This window comes from Callorhinus ursinus, unplaced genomic scaffold, assembly GCF_003265705.2.
Source record: "Callorhinus ursinus isolate GAN/ISIS: 27379988/994484 unplaced genomic scaffold, GSC_fseal_2.0 scaffold61, whole genome shotgun sequence".
NCBI lineage: Eukaryota > Metazoa > Chordata > Mammalia > Carnivora > Otariidae > Callorhinus > Callorhinus ursinus.
In genome coordinates, this window is record NW_027397123.1 from 2,232,919 (window position 1) to 2,248,518 (window position 15,600).

The 15,600-nt window shown below is 43.9% G+C and overlaps 1 long non-coding RNA gene and 1 pseudogene across 2 annotated transcripts; one reads left to right on the forward strand and one right to left on the reverse strand.

Annotated features, from left to right (window-relative positions):
* Window positions 1-4,823: 4,823 nt before the first annotated feature.
* On the forward strand, window positions 4,824-4,909 carry LOC112810833 (U6 spliceosomal RNA; annotated as a pseudogene).
* LOC112810771 (uncharacterized) lies at window positions 4,824-15,580 on the reverse strand. 2 transcript variants are annotated; one of them, XR_012376004.1, is made up of 3 exons: window positions 15,266-15,579; window positions 14,068-14,302; window positions 4,824-4,847 (listed from the first exon to the last, which is right to left on the reverse strand). It is a non-coding gene; the product is annotated as an uncharacterized lncRNA (long non-coding RNA). The 2 variants fall into 2 exon arrangements; XR_003204879.2 differs by lacking the exon at window positions 4,824-4,847 and adding an exon at window positions 9,341-9,362 and having other exon boundaries at window positions 15,266-15,580.
* Between the last annotated feature and the right edge of the window lie 20 nt (window positions 15,581-15,600).

A 15,600-nucleotide genomic window follows, 5' to 3' on the forward strand; every position in this document is an offset into this window, starting at 1 on the left:
GAGGACCCTGCTTCTCCCTCTGCCTGCCGCTCTCCCTGCTTGTGCTCTCTCTCTGATGAATAAATAAATAAAATATTTTAAAAAAAGAAAAGTAATGGTTACCTAATACAAAGTCACAAAATTTTATACCTATATTTCCTTTTAAGAGTTTCATAGTTTTAGCTCTTACATTTATGTCCTTGATCATTTATAGTTTTTATATGGTGTAAGGTAGGGGTCCAAATTCCTCCTTTTACATGTTGATACCCAATTGTCCCAGCACCATTTGTTGAAAAGACTGTTCTTTCCCCACTGAATAGTCTTGCACACTTGTTGGAAATCAGTTGACCTTAGATGTATGGGTTTATCTCTAGCTTCCCAATTCACTTTCATTGATATATGTCTAGCCTTTGGTGTTTGATTCTGTAACATTGTAATAAGTTTTGAAAACAAGAAATGTGAGTCTTCCAATTTTCTTATTTTTCAAGATAATTTTGGCCATTCTGAGTCCTTTGCAATACCATATAAATTTTAGGATCAGCTTGTCCATTTCTGCAAGAGAAGGCCATTGGGATTTTGATAGGGATTGCATTGGATCTGCAGTAACTTTGGGGAATATTGCCATCTTAACAACATTAAGGCTTACAATCCATGAACACAGGATATCTTCTCATTTATTTAAGTCTTTAATTTCTTTCAACAGTGTTTTATATTTTTCGGTATACAAATCTTTCACCTTGTTAGGTAAAGTTAAGAATTTATTCTTGTTTTAAATTTCATTTTGGGATTGTTCATTACTAGTATATAGAAATACAACTGATTTTTGAACATTGATTTTTGTATCCTGCAGCTTTGCTGAACTCATTTATTAGTTCTAATAATTTTTAGTGGATTCTTTAGAGTTTTCTATATACAAGATCATATTATCTGTGAACAGAGATAGTTTTTGCTTTTTTCCTTTCCAATTTGGATGACTTTTACATCTTTTTCTTGCCCAGTTGCCTTGGCTAGAACTTCCAGTATGACGTTTAAGAGAAGTGGCAAGAGCAGACCTCCTTGTCTTGTTCCTTGTCTTAGAGGAGAAAGCTTTCACTATTAATTTTCATAGATGCCCTTTTCTCTTTGTTCTATTAATATGATATATTTCATTCATGGATTTTCCTATGTTGAACCAGCCTTACATTCCTGGGATACATCCCACTTGTTCATGGTGCATAATTTTTTTATATGCAACTTAATTCAATTTGCTAGTATTTTATTGAGGATTCTTACATTTCTATTCATAAGGAATATTGGTCTATAGTTTTCTGTGATATATTTATCTGACTTTGATATTAGGGTAATACTGGTCTCATAGAATGAATTTGGAAGTATTCCCTTCTTTCCTATTTTTTTGGAAGAGTTTCAGAAGTATTGGTGCTAATTCTTTAAATGTTCGGTAGAATTCACCAGTGAAACCACATGATTCTTTTATTTGTTAGAAGTTTTCTTAGTCATTTTGGGGTGCTATAATAAAATAACCATAGATTATGTAGCCTAAACAACAAACATTTATTTCTCACAGTTCTGGAACCTGGGGAGTCCAAGGTCAAGGTCCCACCAGATTCAGCATCTGGTGAGGACCTTCTTTCTGATTTGCAGACAGCTGCCTGCTTGCTGTATCCTCATATGGCAGAGGGAGAGAGAGAGAGCACACTCTCTGGTTTCTTCTTATAAGGGCACTAGTCCCATCGTGGCAACCCTGCCCTCATGACTTCATCTAAACCTAATTATCTCTCAAAGGCTCCAACTTGAAATATCTTCATGTGGGAGGTTAGGACTTCAACATATGAATTTTGAGAGGAACACAAACATTCATTCCATTAACAGTATTTACTTGCTTTCAGATTCAATCTCCTTATTGTCATAGAAAGACTGTTACATACTCCTCTTGAATAGGTTATGGTAGTTTGTGTGTTTCCAGGAACTTGTCCATTTCATCTGAGTCATCTGATTTGTTTATAAAATTGTTCATAATATTCTCTTATATTTTTTTTTATGTCTGTAAGGTCAGTAGTAATGTCCCAACTTTCATTCCAGATATTAGTAACTTGAATCTTCTATTTTTCTTAGTCTATCTATTGGTGCATCAATTTTGTCAATCTTTTCAAGGAACCAATTTTTTATTTTGTTGATTATCTGTTGTTTTTCTATTTCCTATTTTATTTATATCCTTTCTAATCTTTACCATTTCCTTCCTTCTGCTTACTTTGTGTTTATTTGCTCTTCTTTTTCTAGTTCCTTAAGGTGGAAAGTCAGGTTATTGATTTGAGATCTTTCTTGTTTTTTTTTAAAGATTTTATTTATTTGAGAAAGAGAATGAGAGAGAGCACGAGAGGGAAGAGGGTCAGAGGGAGAAGCAGATTCCCTGCTGAGCAGGGAGCCCGATGTGGGACTCGATCCTGGGACCCCGGGATCATGACCTGAGCCGAAGGCAGTCGCTTAACCAACTGAGCCACCCAGGCGCCCGAGATCTTTCTTGTTTTTAATGTAGCCATTTATAGCTATGAATTTCCCTCTCAGTACTGTGTTAGCTGCAGCCTTGAAGTTTTGATATGTTTGTTTTCATTCATCTCAAAGTATTGTCTAAATTCTGTTGTGATTTTTTTCATTGATCCACTGGTTGTTTGAAACTGTGTTTAATTTTCATGTAGTTGTGAATAGTCGATTTCCTTCTCTATTGATTTCTAATTTCATTCCATTTGGTCAGGGGAGATACATTATATGGTTTTGATGCTTATAAATTTACTGAGTTGTGTGGTGTGTGTGTGTGGCTTAATGTATGGTCTGTCCTAAAGAGTGTTCCATGTACACTTGAGAATAATGTTTATTCTGGTGTTTTATTATATGTCTGTTAGTTCTAGTTGGTTTACAGTGTTGTTCAAGTCCTCTATTTCCTTGTTGATCTATCTAGTTGTGTCTATTATGAATATGGGGTCTTGAAGTCTTCAGCTATTATTGTTGAATTTTGTCTATTTCTTCATTCAATCCTATCAGGTTTTGCTTTATATATTATAGGGCTCTGTTTATGACTGTTATATCTTCTGAAGACTGACACTTTAATTAATATATAATTCATTGTCTCTTGTAACCTTTTCTCATTTAAAGTCTACTTTTTTATGCTATTATAGCCATCTCAGGTCTCTTTGAGTTACCAATTGCCTAAATGTAATTTTCTGTTACTTCACTTTGAAGCTATATGTGTCTTTGGGTCTAAAGTGAGTCTTTATTATTTATTTTATTTATTTCTTTGCCACCCAGGTGCCTTTATTTAATTAATTTATTAAAGATTTTATTTATTTGACAGAGAGAGACACAGTGAGAGAGGAAACACAAGCAGGGGGAGTGGGAGAGGGAAAAGCAGGCTTCCCGCTGAGCAGGGAGCCCGATGTGGGGCTCGATCCCATGACCCTGGAATCATGACCTGAGCTGAAGGCAGACGCTTAATAACTGAGCCACCCAGGCGCCCCATTATTTATTTTTTTTAAAGTGAGTCTTTAAAGTGAGTCGTCTTAAATTCCACATGTGAATGGAATCATATGGAATTTTTTTTTCTTTGACTGACTTATTTCACAGCATTATACTCTGCAGCTCCATCCATGTGGTTGCATATGGCAAGATTTCATTCTTTTTTATGGCTGAATAATATTCTATTGTATATATACACCACAACTTCTTTTTTTTAAGATTTATTTATTTATTTGACAGAGAGAGACACAGTGAGAGAGGGAACACAAGCAGGGAGAGTGGGAGAGGGAGAAGCAGTCTTCCCATGGAGCAGGGAATCTGATGCGGAGCTCGATCCCAGGACCCCGGGATCATGACCTGAGCCGAAGGCAGTTACTGAACGACTGAGTCACCCAGGCGCACCTGTACACCACAACTTCTTTATCCATTCATCAGTGAATGGACACTTGGGCTGCTTCCATAACTTGGCTATTGTAAATAATGCTGCTATAAACAAAGGGATGCACGTATCCCTTTGAATTAGTGTTTTCGTATTCTTCAGGAAAATACCCAATAGTGTGTTTGCTGAATCATCATCCCACTCAGCAGGAAGCCTGCTTCTCCCTCTCCCACTCCCCCTGCTTGTGTTCCTTCTCTCGCTTTGTCTCTCTCTCTGTCAAACAAATAAAATCTTTTAAAAATAATAATAAAAAGAAGGGACTAATTCCAATTCAGGCCAAGGGAGCAGAGACTGGGGACTAACATCCCCTCACCGCCCCCCCCCAGGGGAGAGGGGCGCCTGGTAGAGACAGAGAAACGTGATTAGGCAAAGGTATGGTGTAAAATAAAGAGAAAAATCATAGGGTAGTTCTATTTTTTTTAAAAAAGATTTTATTTATTCATTTGAGAGAGAGAGCACATGTTTAGGGGCAAGGGACATAGGAAAAAGCAGACTCCCCACCGAGCAGGGAGCCCTGATGAGGGGCTCATTCCCAGAACCCCAGGATCATGACCTGAGCTGAAGGCAGCTGCTTAACTGACTGAACCACCCAGGTGCCCAGGTAGTTCCATTTTTAATTTTTTGAGGAACCTCCATACTGTTTTCCACAGTAGCTGCACCAGTTTGCATTCCCACCAACAGTGCAAGAGGGTTCCTTTTTCTCCACATCCTTGCCAATACTATTTCTTATGTTGTTGATTTTAGCCATTCTGACAGGTATGAGGTGATCTCTTATTGTAGTTTTGATTGCATTTTCCTGATGATGAGCATCTTTTCCTGTGTCTTTTGGTGATCTGTATGTCTTCTTTGGAGAAATATCCATCCGGGGGAAAAAATGGTTACATCTCTACCTCACACCTTGCTCCCTTCAGCAGCACATATACTAAAATGGGAATGATACAGAGAAGATTAGCATGGCTGCTACACAAGGATGACATGCAAATTCATCTCTACCTCACACCGTACCCCCGAAATCAACTCCAAAGGAAATGTAAAAATCAGAAACTATTACAGAATTAGAAGAAAATAAGCGGTTTTTTTTTAATTGCAGGATAAGAATACTTTTGCATGTAAGAAACAAAATTCAGTATACATAAAGGAAGAGAGCGATAAATATAACTTAGCGAAAATTGAATATTTTAAAAGTCCAACGGCGCCATCCCTTCCAGCCAAGATATGTACACTGAAACTGAAAGCTCTGGGACTGGGGCGCCTGGGTGGCTCAGTCGTTAAGCGTTTGCCTTCGGCTCAGGTCATGATCCCAGAGTCCTGGGATGGAGCGCGGCATGGAGCCCCGCATCGGGCTCCCTGCTCAGCGGGAAGCCTGCTTCTCCCTCTCCCACTCCCCCTGCTTGTGTTCCTTCTCTCACTTTGTCTCTGTCAAATAAATAAATATAATCTTTTTAAAATAATAATAAAAAAGAAGGGACTAATTCTAATTCAGGCCAAGGGAGCAGAGACTGGGGACTAACATCCTCTCAACCGCCCCCCCCACCCCAGGGGAGAGGGGTGCCTGGTAGAGACAGAGAAACGTGATTAGGCAAAGGTATGGTGTAAAATAAAGATTAAAATACTGGAATAAAGTAATAAAGATACCGCCTTAGTTGATGCATCTCCCACCTTTCCCATCTCCTCCTTCCCCCAGCTTGTATCATGCTGCAATTCTGCCCTCTTCCCAAGTGTCTCAATTTAAAACCTTGCGGAAAAGGTAAGGATTCTCCTGTCAGAGCCTTGGAGAACCTGAGTGGGCAAAGGTGTGGAGGAGCCCGTCTCCCCTTCTCTCCCACCCCGCCACGGGTACCCTGCACCTGCTCCCTCTTCCAAAATCCCAACTGCCCTCTCAGTAGCCGGCGAGAGAGCAGGTCTAGCAGGGACAAGAGCCAGCACGCGACAAATGTTTGGGGTAATCAGGAGCAGAGGAGTGAGATTAGCGCAGTGATTAAGGAAACAGCCCCGAGACTAGAGAAAACTCTGCCGCGAGAGACGGCACACTGAGGCCTCATAGGGTTATAAGAACCAGTTAGAAAAAGAAAAAATTGTGGGAGAAAGGAGTTAATCAAGACCTGGAAGACCCTAAGTTCCTTTAGTAACGCCTCAGCGTCCCTTGGTATGCAGGATTCTTTCCTAGGGGCCTTTTGTTGTTAGAGGAGGGCTGGCCCCCGCCAGTCACAGCGGGATTGGCCCAGCCTCGCAGGCCTCCCACTAGCTCCTTTGTTGTTGGAAGGACCCGCCCCCGCCAGTCATTTACAGCCGTGCTGTACCTCCCACTAGGTCGCCATTTGGCCCCTGGGGCGTGAGGGAGGCTCTTCTTCCAGCTGTGACCAATCCAGCCTTAGGAACGCACGTCTGTTAGTCACGGTCTGTTTCTTGCCCTCCCTTCACTGAAAACCACGGTCAACACGCACAGCACTGTCTGGACGTCAACGCGACCGCCTAGATCAGAACCAGAGAGCCAGTCTGCAATAATACTGTTTCCTCTATTTGGAAGACACTCGCGCAGTACAAGAATGTGGCTCTGAATTCCGTGGGTGGAGATTGGAGTCGAGGGGCCCGCGGACCCCAGGGGATGCCAAGAAACACACACACACACACACACACACACACACACACACACACACACAAACACACGAGGGCCGTGGATCCCTTCGAAATAGAAATTTTAAAATGTTACCCCACAGACAGTTCCAGATACGCACATAAAGAGGAATTTGCTGAAATTAAAGCCGTTGGTCGCGGTTGCTTGTAAGAGAAGCGCTGCTCCCAGAACTGAGGTAAACTGTAGAACATTGAAATGGCTGCAAACTCTGGGACTTTACTGACAAATTATATGAATCAAATGCAAAGCTCTGCCGCCTGCCCCCTCTGTACTCTGATTGCTGGTTAGAAACGTATTGGATTTGGTTTTGCCCCTGGATTTGGTTTTGCAAAGAAGAGGCCCTGCACCGCAAGTGTCTGCTTGATTTTATTCATTAATGTCTTCACTGTCCATTTCCTTTATTTTATTATTTATTAGCCCATTGATAATGAGACCTGCTGTGTGCAAAGTCAGGTCTCGGAGTTCAGGGGTCGTAACACCTGGACGAGGACAGGGGGTCTCCAGCGCCGAGTGCAAATCTCCTAGACGATTCAGCCAACAGCGCGATAGATGATTGCAAAGTCAGGGTGAAGCGCCCAGAGGGAGCGTTCTTGCCTGGACTTCCGCAAGAAACCTTTGTTACTCTTTGTAGGCGGGTCGGCCGTAAACACTTTTTATTGGTCAACGAGAGGCGAGCCCTTTTTTGCACATCCATTGGCTAAGGGCTCTGACTATATTTGAGATACCTGCATTCTTCCTTTCTTCCTCGGCGTTGCTTTGAGTCCAGTGTATTTAATCGTGTTTCCCATTGGGCACTGTTTCCGGAAGCCCGCCCCCACGCGAAGGCACAGGCAAGCGCGAGGCCGGAAGAAGCTGTGCAGGCAGATGGGGCTGAACACGGTTCCAGAGCCTTACGTTGGGCTGGGAGGAGACCGCTGGACGTGGGACGTTCGGGTCCGCCCTGCGTGCCTGGGAATTCGGCTGTCGCGACGGCACGAGTCGGGACTCGGGCTGGAAACCCAAGCGTTTAAACCTCCAGCTCTTTCTGGTTTCCAGCCGGACTGGGTGGGCGCCCGCGCAGAGGCTGTTCCACAGGGTTTCCGACCTCCGACTGGCAGGGTCTTGGTATTAAAGGTAAAAAGCAGGCATTTTCCACCCCCCCCCCCCCGGGAAAACCCCCTTTTTTTTTTTTGGGTGGGTTTTTTTTTTTTTTTTTTAAGGTTTTACTTATTTATTTGACAGAGAGCCCGCACAAGGAGGGGGAGCGGCAGGCACAGGGAGAAAGAGAAGCAGCCCCCCGACTGAGCGGAGAGCCCGTTGTGGGGCTCCATCCCAGGACCCAGAGATCATGACCTGAGCCAAAGGCAGATGCTTAACCGATTGGGCCACCCAGGCGCCCGTTGGCAGGTGTTTTTTGCAGCACCTTCCGCGGGGAGGGTTGGCCAATGGATTCAGGTTTAGTAAATGAGTAAATTCCTGGTTAAGAGTGTATTTATACTATAGGGCCCCAGCCTTTTAAAAATCCCATTCTTGTTAGCTATATTATTTAGTGGAATGTCTATGATAAGGACAGTCAGTTACAGTGGCTTTAGGGATTTTATGTTGTTTTTAAAACCAACTTTTGATTGTCCTAGGCTTCATAAAAATTTATTTTGAGAAATTGCTGTGAAAGGCATAGCAAGTTACTTTGGATTTTTTTTTTAAGATTTTATTTATTTATTTGACAGAGACACCGCGAGAGAGGAAACACAAGCAGGGGGAGTGGGAGAGGGAGAAGCAGGCTTCCCGCTGAGCAGGGAGCCGGATGCCGGGCTCAATCCCAGGACCCTGGGATCATGACCTGAGCGGAAGGCAGCCGCTTAAGGACTGAGCCACCCAGGCGCCCCTGGATTTTTTTTCTCTTAAGGGAAAATGTTCCTAACTTTGGTACCTTACTATTAGTAATAATTCCCCAATTTCTTTAATTTCTTATTTTTTTGACAGACATACGTGGTTCTTGTAAAAGGAACAGCCAGTTAAGGAGGTTTAGGGATTTTTGTTTTGTTTAAAAACTATAACCCTGGTTTGACTCTTTTAGTAATAGATAATAGCGCTACCTTCCCAGATCCTTTAAAATGTTACTCAGTGAGTGGATCTCTTATTTTTGTAGGATTTATTTCATAGCTTTGAGGCTTCATACAGGCTTAGGTCCCTATGCCAAATGCAATTTTATCCTTGGGTATGTTGCATTTTCTTCTTTGACCGTTCATCAGTTTAGAAGTGTGTTTACTTTCCTGAGTTTTCATTTTCTCCCTTTTCTTCTGCCTTGTCTAGCTCACAGAACAAATACTAACAGAAAAGAATAACTTGAGGGATTTGGAGAGATAATTTGTACTTTAAAAAAAAAAAAGTTTTTATTTATTTATATGACAGAGAGCCAGAGAGGAACACAAGCAGGGGGAGTGGCAGAGGGAGAAGCAGGCTTCCTGCAGAGCAGGGAGCCTGATGCAGGACTCAATCCCAGGACCTTGGGGTCATGACCTGAGCCAAAGGCAGCCGCTTAACGACTGAGCCACCCAGGCGCCCCACTTGTACTTATCACTAAGTGAGACTGATTTTTAGTCATTGAGCATCAGGAACAGGCCTGGGAGGCCAACAGCCTCATTCAAATCCCAGATGGCAACCTTTATTAGCTCTCTGACCTTGAACCCACCAATGAGACACTGTGGCTTTGATTCATCATGGGGAAAATGGTAGTATCCAGAGTGGCTTGCTGCCAGGTTCACATTGATGATCCAGAGGAAGTGCGTGGCCTCCATCTCTCCTTGCTGCTCCAAACTTTGCCTTGTTAATTGAAGAAATACTACTATAAACACATGCTGGAGGTGTGTCTGGCATTTACCCTCCTAACGGTTTATGGAGAAACCTTCACATTTTCAATTGTTTCCTTTGCTTTCTGTGTTTCCTAACCCACCTGACTCTATCTGATGTGATCTTAATTGTGTTTGCATAGATAGAATTTTGGTTTACCTTTCTCTTCAGAGTCTGATTGCCTGCACCCTACCTCTACCAGGATGTAGAGTTTATCGGGACTCACTCCCAGCCCATCCCTAGAGTCCTGTACTATTTCCCGTCCCTCCCCGTCACTGCAGCTTTATTGCTTAAACATTTCATGATGGGCATCCCTTCCTAACTTTGTATTATGTTAAATTATATTGAGTTATTGATCTCTGTGTGTCGGTCCTATGTTACAGTTCGTGGAGGCAGGTGGGCCTAGGTAAGAATTTGCCTTCTGCTCCTGAAGGAGAGGTCACAAGGAGTTGTTGAGCAGAGATGGGGAGACACTGGGCTGATGTTTCTTTAAGGGTTCCCCTAAGAAGGGGGAGGCTGAACTTTCTCAAGCAAACTTGTTTTTATTCTTTTAAGTCTGAATTTTGGGCAAATCTTGTAGAGATTAAAGAGGTAAGTCTAAATTCTCAACATTCACGCTGAGGAGATGAGTTGGGCTACAGTTTGGGGTGGCAAAATGGTAGACAGGTGGACAGCAAGAAAATACAACCCAGAGGGAGAAGAGAAAATACTCCTCAGAAATCAGGGCAAAATCCCAAAGTGTCTCTTTCCCCATGGTATCACCGGATGTGGATTCCCCTCCTAGTTCCACCCCTGCAGTGCCAGTGAAGGACAGCGGAGCTGTGCGGATGAGAGTTTGAGCACTCCATTCAAATGCACACCCAGATACATGTGTGGCACCTCCTGGCATGCTGCCCCCTGGATAAGTTCAGTGCTTCTCCATGCACAGCATATATCTATTTCAGATGAGACATCCAGTCTATATGGCATGTGCTGATTTGATTTTTTGATCTCATGTCATGGTGATAATCAAGACAGTGACGCTTAACAGTTTAAAATTCTTCAGCTTGCGGGTCTGTGATTTGGATAGTTTTTTTTTTTAAGATTTTATTTATTTATTTGACAGAGAGAGACAGCGAGAAAGGGAACACAAGCAGAGAGAGTGGGAGAGGGAGAAGCAGGCTCCCTGCGGAGCAGGGAGCCCGATGCGGGGCTCGATCCCAGGACCCTGGGATCACGACCTGAGCGGAAAGCAGATGCTTAACCGACTGAGCCACCAGGCGCCGCTGGACTGTATTTTCTATCTACACCATTTCTCAGTTCAAACTAGCCATGTTTCTAGTGCTCAGTAGCCACATGTGATGAGTGGCTGCGTCATTGGACAGCACAGCTCTAGGGAATGATTTTATGTACACACTCCACCTCTCTTCCTGCCTCCTTCATTCTCATGGACCTCCCCACCCCTGGAGTCGGTGACTTTTGCCTCTGTCTTTCCTCTTGCTGTTTGTTGTGTTCCTTTTCCGATATGGAGACTCATTTCCAATTCCTTAATATTCTGGCCTGATTTCTTCTGTCTTATTTTCCTTTGAGGGTCACAGTTTTTTCCTCTATCCCCCATTTCAGCCTTTCCCCAGAAGAGGTGCCATGGTTTTTTGTCTTGGTTAGGTATTTATTTGCAGTTACTTACCAATGATTATTTTCTTTGTCCCATCAGTTGAGTTAGACACTTTCCCCATTTTTTTCATGACAGATCTCCAGATTAATTTTAGAGTTAAACTGGAAAATTGGAATGCATAAATTTAGAGATATGTAGCACCCCTTTTGTTTCTGCCTTGATTTTTAAAATAGCATAGATAGCTATATATGTATTTTAGGATATAAGATCTCTTACGTATTGCTTTGCCTCGTTGACTATTTTTATCATTATTTTTATATCTTTTCTATGTATTTTAGGGTTTCCATTAAACTGATGTAAAATTTTGTGCTCTTTTATATGAAAAATAAACATTTATTTAAAAAAATTTCTACTCGAGTGGTTATTTTTATCTAGGAAAGTCCATAAAAGTGGGCATATCAGTGACATTCCTTCCTGTGCTATAATGGAATGGTATCAGGAAACAGGGTGTCAGATCTCAGTGAGGGAGGGTAGAAAGTAGGGGTTCTCAGAGTGCCGGGGTCCCAGGTTTTCTGGAAGGTTTACGTGGGTCCAGTGGTTGGGCCTGTCACTACCTGGCCAAGCACTTCCTGAGTGGTACCTTTTATTTGGAGACATAATGCTGTTGATGTTCTTGCAACATCTTGGAGGTTTTTATGTTTGAGGAGTTTCCAGAGAAGCCCCTACAGGCAGGCTTCAAGTCCCTTCTGCTGCTGCTTTGCTCTTTAGTACCTCCCCCTGACCTGGTGTTAAGAGTAGAGCCTAGTGTGCTCCTTGGATGAGCAGCATCACTGTTACCTGGAAACATACTAGAAATGCACATACCCAGGTGCCACACAGGCACTGAATTAGAAACTCAGGGTGAGGCCCAGCAATCTGTGTTTACTAAGCCCCCCAGGTGGGTCTGTTGCAGCAGCTTTTGAGAAGCATTGTATCAGACGATGTTTGAGTTCATGCTAACTTAGTCACAGACACCTGGGTCTGCTCACTGCCTGGCCTTTGTGCAGGCATCTGGATCCTCTCTGGAATCCCTCTCCTGGACTTTCTAATCCCTCCTACTTGAAGTCCGCTTTCCACAGCCTCTGCACTTCCTGGCTTTTGTTTCTAGTGAGTTCTGTGGTATGTACTTCCATGTCTCTGACACTGTGAGACAGGGCTAGAATTGCCACCTGCTGCAGGCAGTAGCGGTGTTCAGAAGGGAGGCGAGGAGCTGTTTGTGTGTGTCTCACAAGACAGACTGATACTCGGGGCGCCTGGGTGGCTCAGTCGTTGGGCGTCTGCCTTCGGCTCAGGTCATGATCTCCAGGTCCTAGGATGGAGCCCCGCATTGGGCTCCCTGCTCGGCGGGGAGCCTGCTTCTCTCTCTCCCACTCCCCCTGCTGGTGTTCCCTCTCTCGCTATGTCTCTCTCTGTCAAATAAATAAATAACATCTTAAAAAAAACAGACTGATACTCGATAACTGCTTTGTTTTTACTTCATCTCCTGTTGACTTCACAACGTGAGTGCAGTCTGTGTAAACATCTCTACTGAATGATGCACAAATACAAGTATTTACGTGAACATATAAAGTCTGCATATGTGGATAAACTCCCTTACATATTATTTGTTTATCTGTCATTATATCTCTGTGGTGTCTATCTGATTCCTCTACCTTATTATCTGTCACTGTACCCATCTCTACTTGAATGTATATGAAATATTTTATTATAAAAATATATAGATACTATGTGTTTTTCTCTCACTGTGGAACCTCCTCCCTTCTGGAGCTTCAGTTTGGGACTTGTGGGACACAGAACACCACGGCGACCACTGGTGCATGTTCATTCAGACTCCGAAATCTCTGAGAAAACTCGAGATTGCAAGGCTCCGAAATCTCTGAGAAACCTCGAGATTATAAGGTTAAATAGCCTGGAAGGATCAGAGTGAATTTGCCCTAAGGACGTGCGTGGTTTGTTCCAACGTACACAGTAAAAGTTATTTTGCTAAAAGGAAGCCAGCTGTAAAAAGCCCGCTGTGCACTCCCCTTCCTGTTTTTGCATTTTATACGCTGTTTACATATCCTGCTTCAGAAATCATACATAGTACATTGAGCACCCTGTCCTCACATCTTGCCTTAGAGATCATACGTAATAACACTGCGCATTGTGTGCTCGTATCTTGCCTGAAAGATTCTCAATAACCTAAGTCATTGCTGTAAATCATTATTGATCTGTACTGTTGTACTGTTAAAAATCATTATAGATCTGTATCGCTGTAGAAGGTATATGAGATGATGGAAAATAAACCTCGGCACCTCGGGCTGATTGCTCGGGGTCCCCTGTACCTCGCTTTACTGTCGTGTCTTTTTCTCCGTTCCTTCGCTGCCCCAGGTCCACGACTATCAGAGGTCGACAGGACCTGCTCTGCCTTCTGTGGCCAACTCTTTTGGAGCAAGAAGGCGTTGCCCACCACCCTGTGGCTGCAGGTGACATAGCAGAGGTGTGGGCAGCCATCTCTTACCCTTGAACCTGAGTTTCCACATGATATTTAACTGCTGTGTGTCTTTCTGAGGATAGGATTGTGCTCATTTTCCTCATCTCCCTCTTTAGGGGCTATTTGCTGTGCTTATTTACTCCACATTTGTCTACTCCCCATTTGCACATCACCTACTGATGTTATCCGTGCTCTCCTCCCATCTGTGCACAGGATGGGAAAGTCTCTACACTTGACTCTCGTTTTTTATTCAGTGTCAACCCCTGAATATACCTTTCGGGATATCTGTCATCTTCCAATCTAGCCACAATCCTTGTGCACACACCTCTCCAAAGACTGTCTCTGTAATGATTTTATGCACAAACTGCACTTCTTCCTGCCTCCTGCATCCCCATAAGTGCCCCAACCCCACCCTCATCTGATTATTTCTTCCCTTCCTCATATCCTACTTTTATGTTAGTTTTCCTACCTGAAATGTGATTAATAGGTCCTTTGTTTTCTGCCTTAATTTCTAATTCATAGATTACTTTCAGGCTAAATTGTCACAGAATTTAGAGAAATATTTTACTTACCAGATTACCATTTTATTATAGAAGGATAATATAGGAACAGCCACATGGAAGAGATGCATAGGGCAAGGTATGGGGAAGGGTCACAGAGCTTTCATGCTGAGCGCACCACTCTCCCCGGGTCTTCATCAACCTGGAAGCTCTCCAAACTCCCATCTTTTTGTTTTTTTATGGAGGCTTCGTTACACAGGCATGAACAAGTGATTGATTGATTCAACCTCCAGCCCCTTTTCCTTCCCTGAAGGAAAAAAAGGGGAGTAAGTTCGCAGAGTCACATCATCACCTGACCTGTTGTTATATTATGTTTCACTTATTACAGGTAATCTATCAGCTTGGGTCTCTCTTCACTGACTGTGTAAACATGTCTACACATAGGGATCTGGATTATCTCAGGATCCCACCTCCCACCCCCTGCACCCCAATCCCTTCTCTAAAGCTTTCAGTCCTTCCATTTCATGTGTGCTCTTCATAGCCCCAAAGGCCTCTTTCTGGCTACTTAATGCCCAGAAGCCGAGCCCTCACTTCCTATCAAGACTACAGGCCAATAGGTGCCAATGAAGTTCATATAGTGTAAGATCTCTTCATGCCTTTCCCTATAGCCGGCACTCTGGGGGCAAAATATAAGGGGGCACCATAAAAACTCAGTAATCAAGATAAATATTTTAAGGTGGTATCTTTGAAAATCAAAATTAATGCAAAAAAATTCATTATGAACAAAACTGTCAAGTTCTGCTTCCTCTTCACACCCCATACCCCCACCTCCCAACCACAACTCCGGTAAATTTCCCCTAAGTGGCACCTAGCTTCCAATAAAAAACCCAGGGATTTCTAAATCAAGCCACGGTTCCTCACCACACGACTACTTCTACCACCAGGGGGCCTTTTGCTCTTGGTCTCAAGTCCCGCCTCCCCACCCACCAATATCCCAGGGACACAGGACTAGAGCCATCCACCAATATCCTGGGAGTTAGCCCAAGCCAATCCCGCTCTCCTAGAAAATAGCCTTGCCGTTCCCTGTGCGGATTGGCGCACCAAGGCCGGTGTCGCTCCTATCCCGGAGTCCCAACAGAGCGTCACTCCACTGCTTCGTTCCGCAAGATCTTTGCCCTGAGCTGCGCCCACTCGCCCCATTCCGGACCCTGGTTTCTGCTCCTGGAAGGGCACACAGTGCGGAGCCTTGGCGTGGGTTACCCCAACTCACCCGTGCCGCTGAAGGTCAGCGCGCACAGTCTGTCCACCTGCCTCCGTAACACCGGCGGGGCGCCAGGACCACATTTTCTAGAATCTTCGGGCATTTCTGCGACTCTCTCGTGGTCCGCGAGATCTCATTGGCCCTCGGAGAAGAAACATGTGCACCTTGCGGTCTGGGCATCTTAACGTGAGCTCCTAAGCTTCGTTGCATGAGAGGTGCAGATGTCAGAGTCACCCGGCCATTGGCGAAGCCTGCTCGCCCACCACCTCTCCATCCCAAAGACTACACTCTCCAGAGGCCCGCGCGGCCACTTCCGCTGTCCCTGGCGTTCTCCTTGCTGCGGA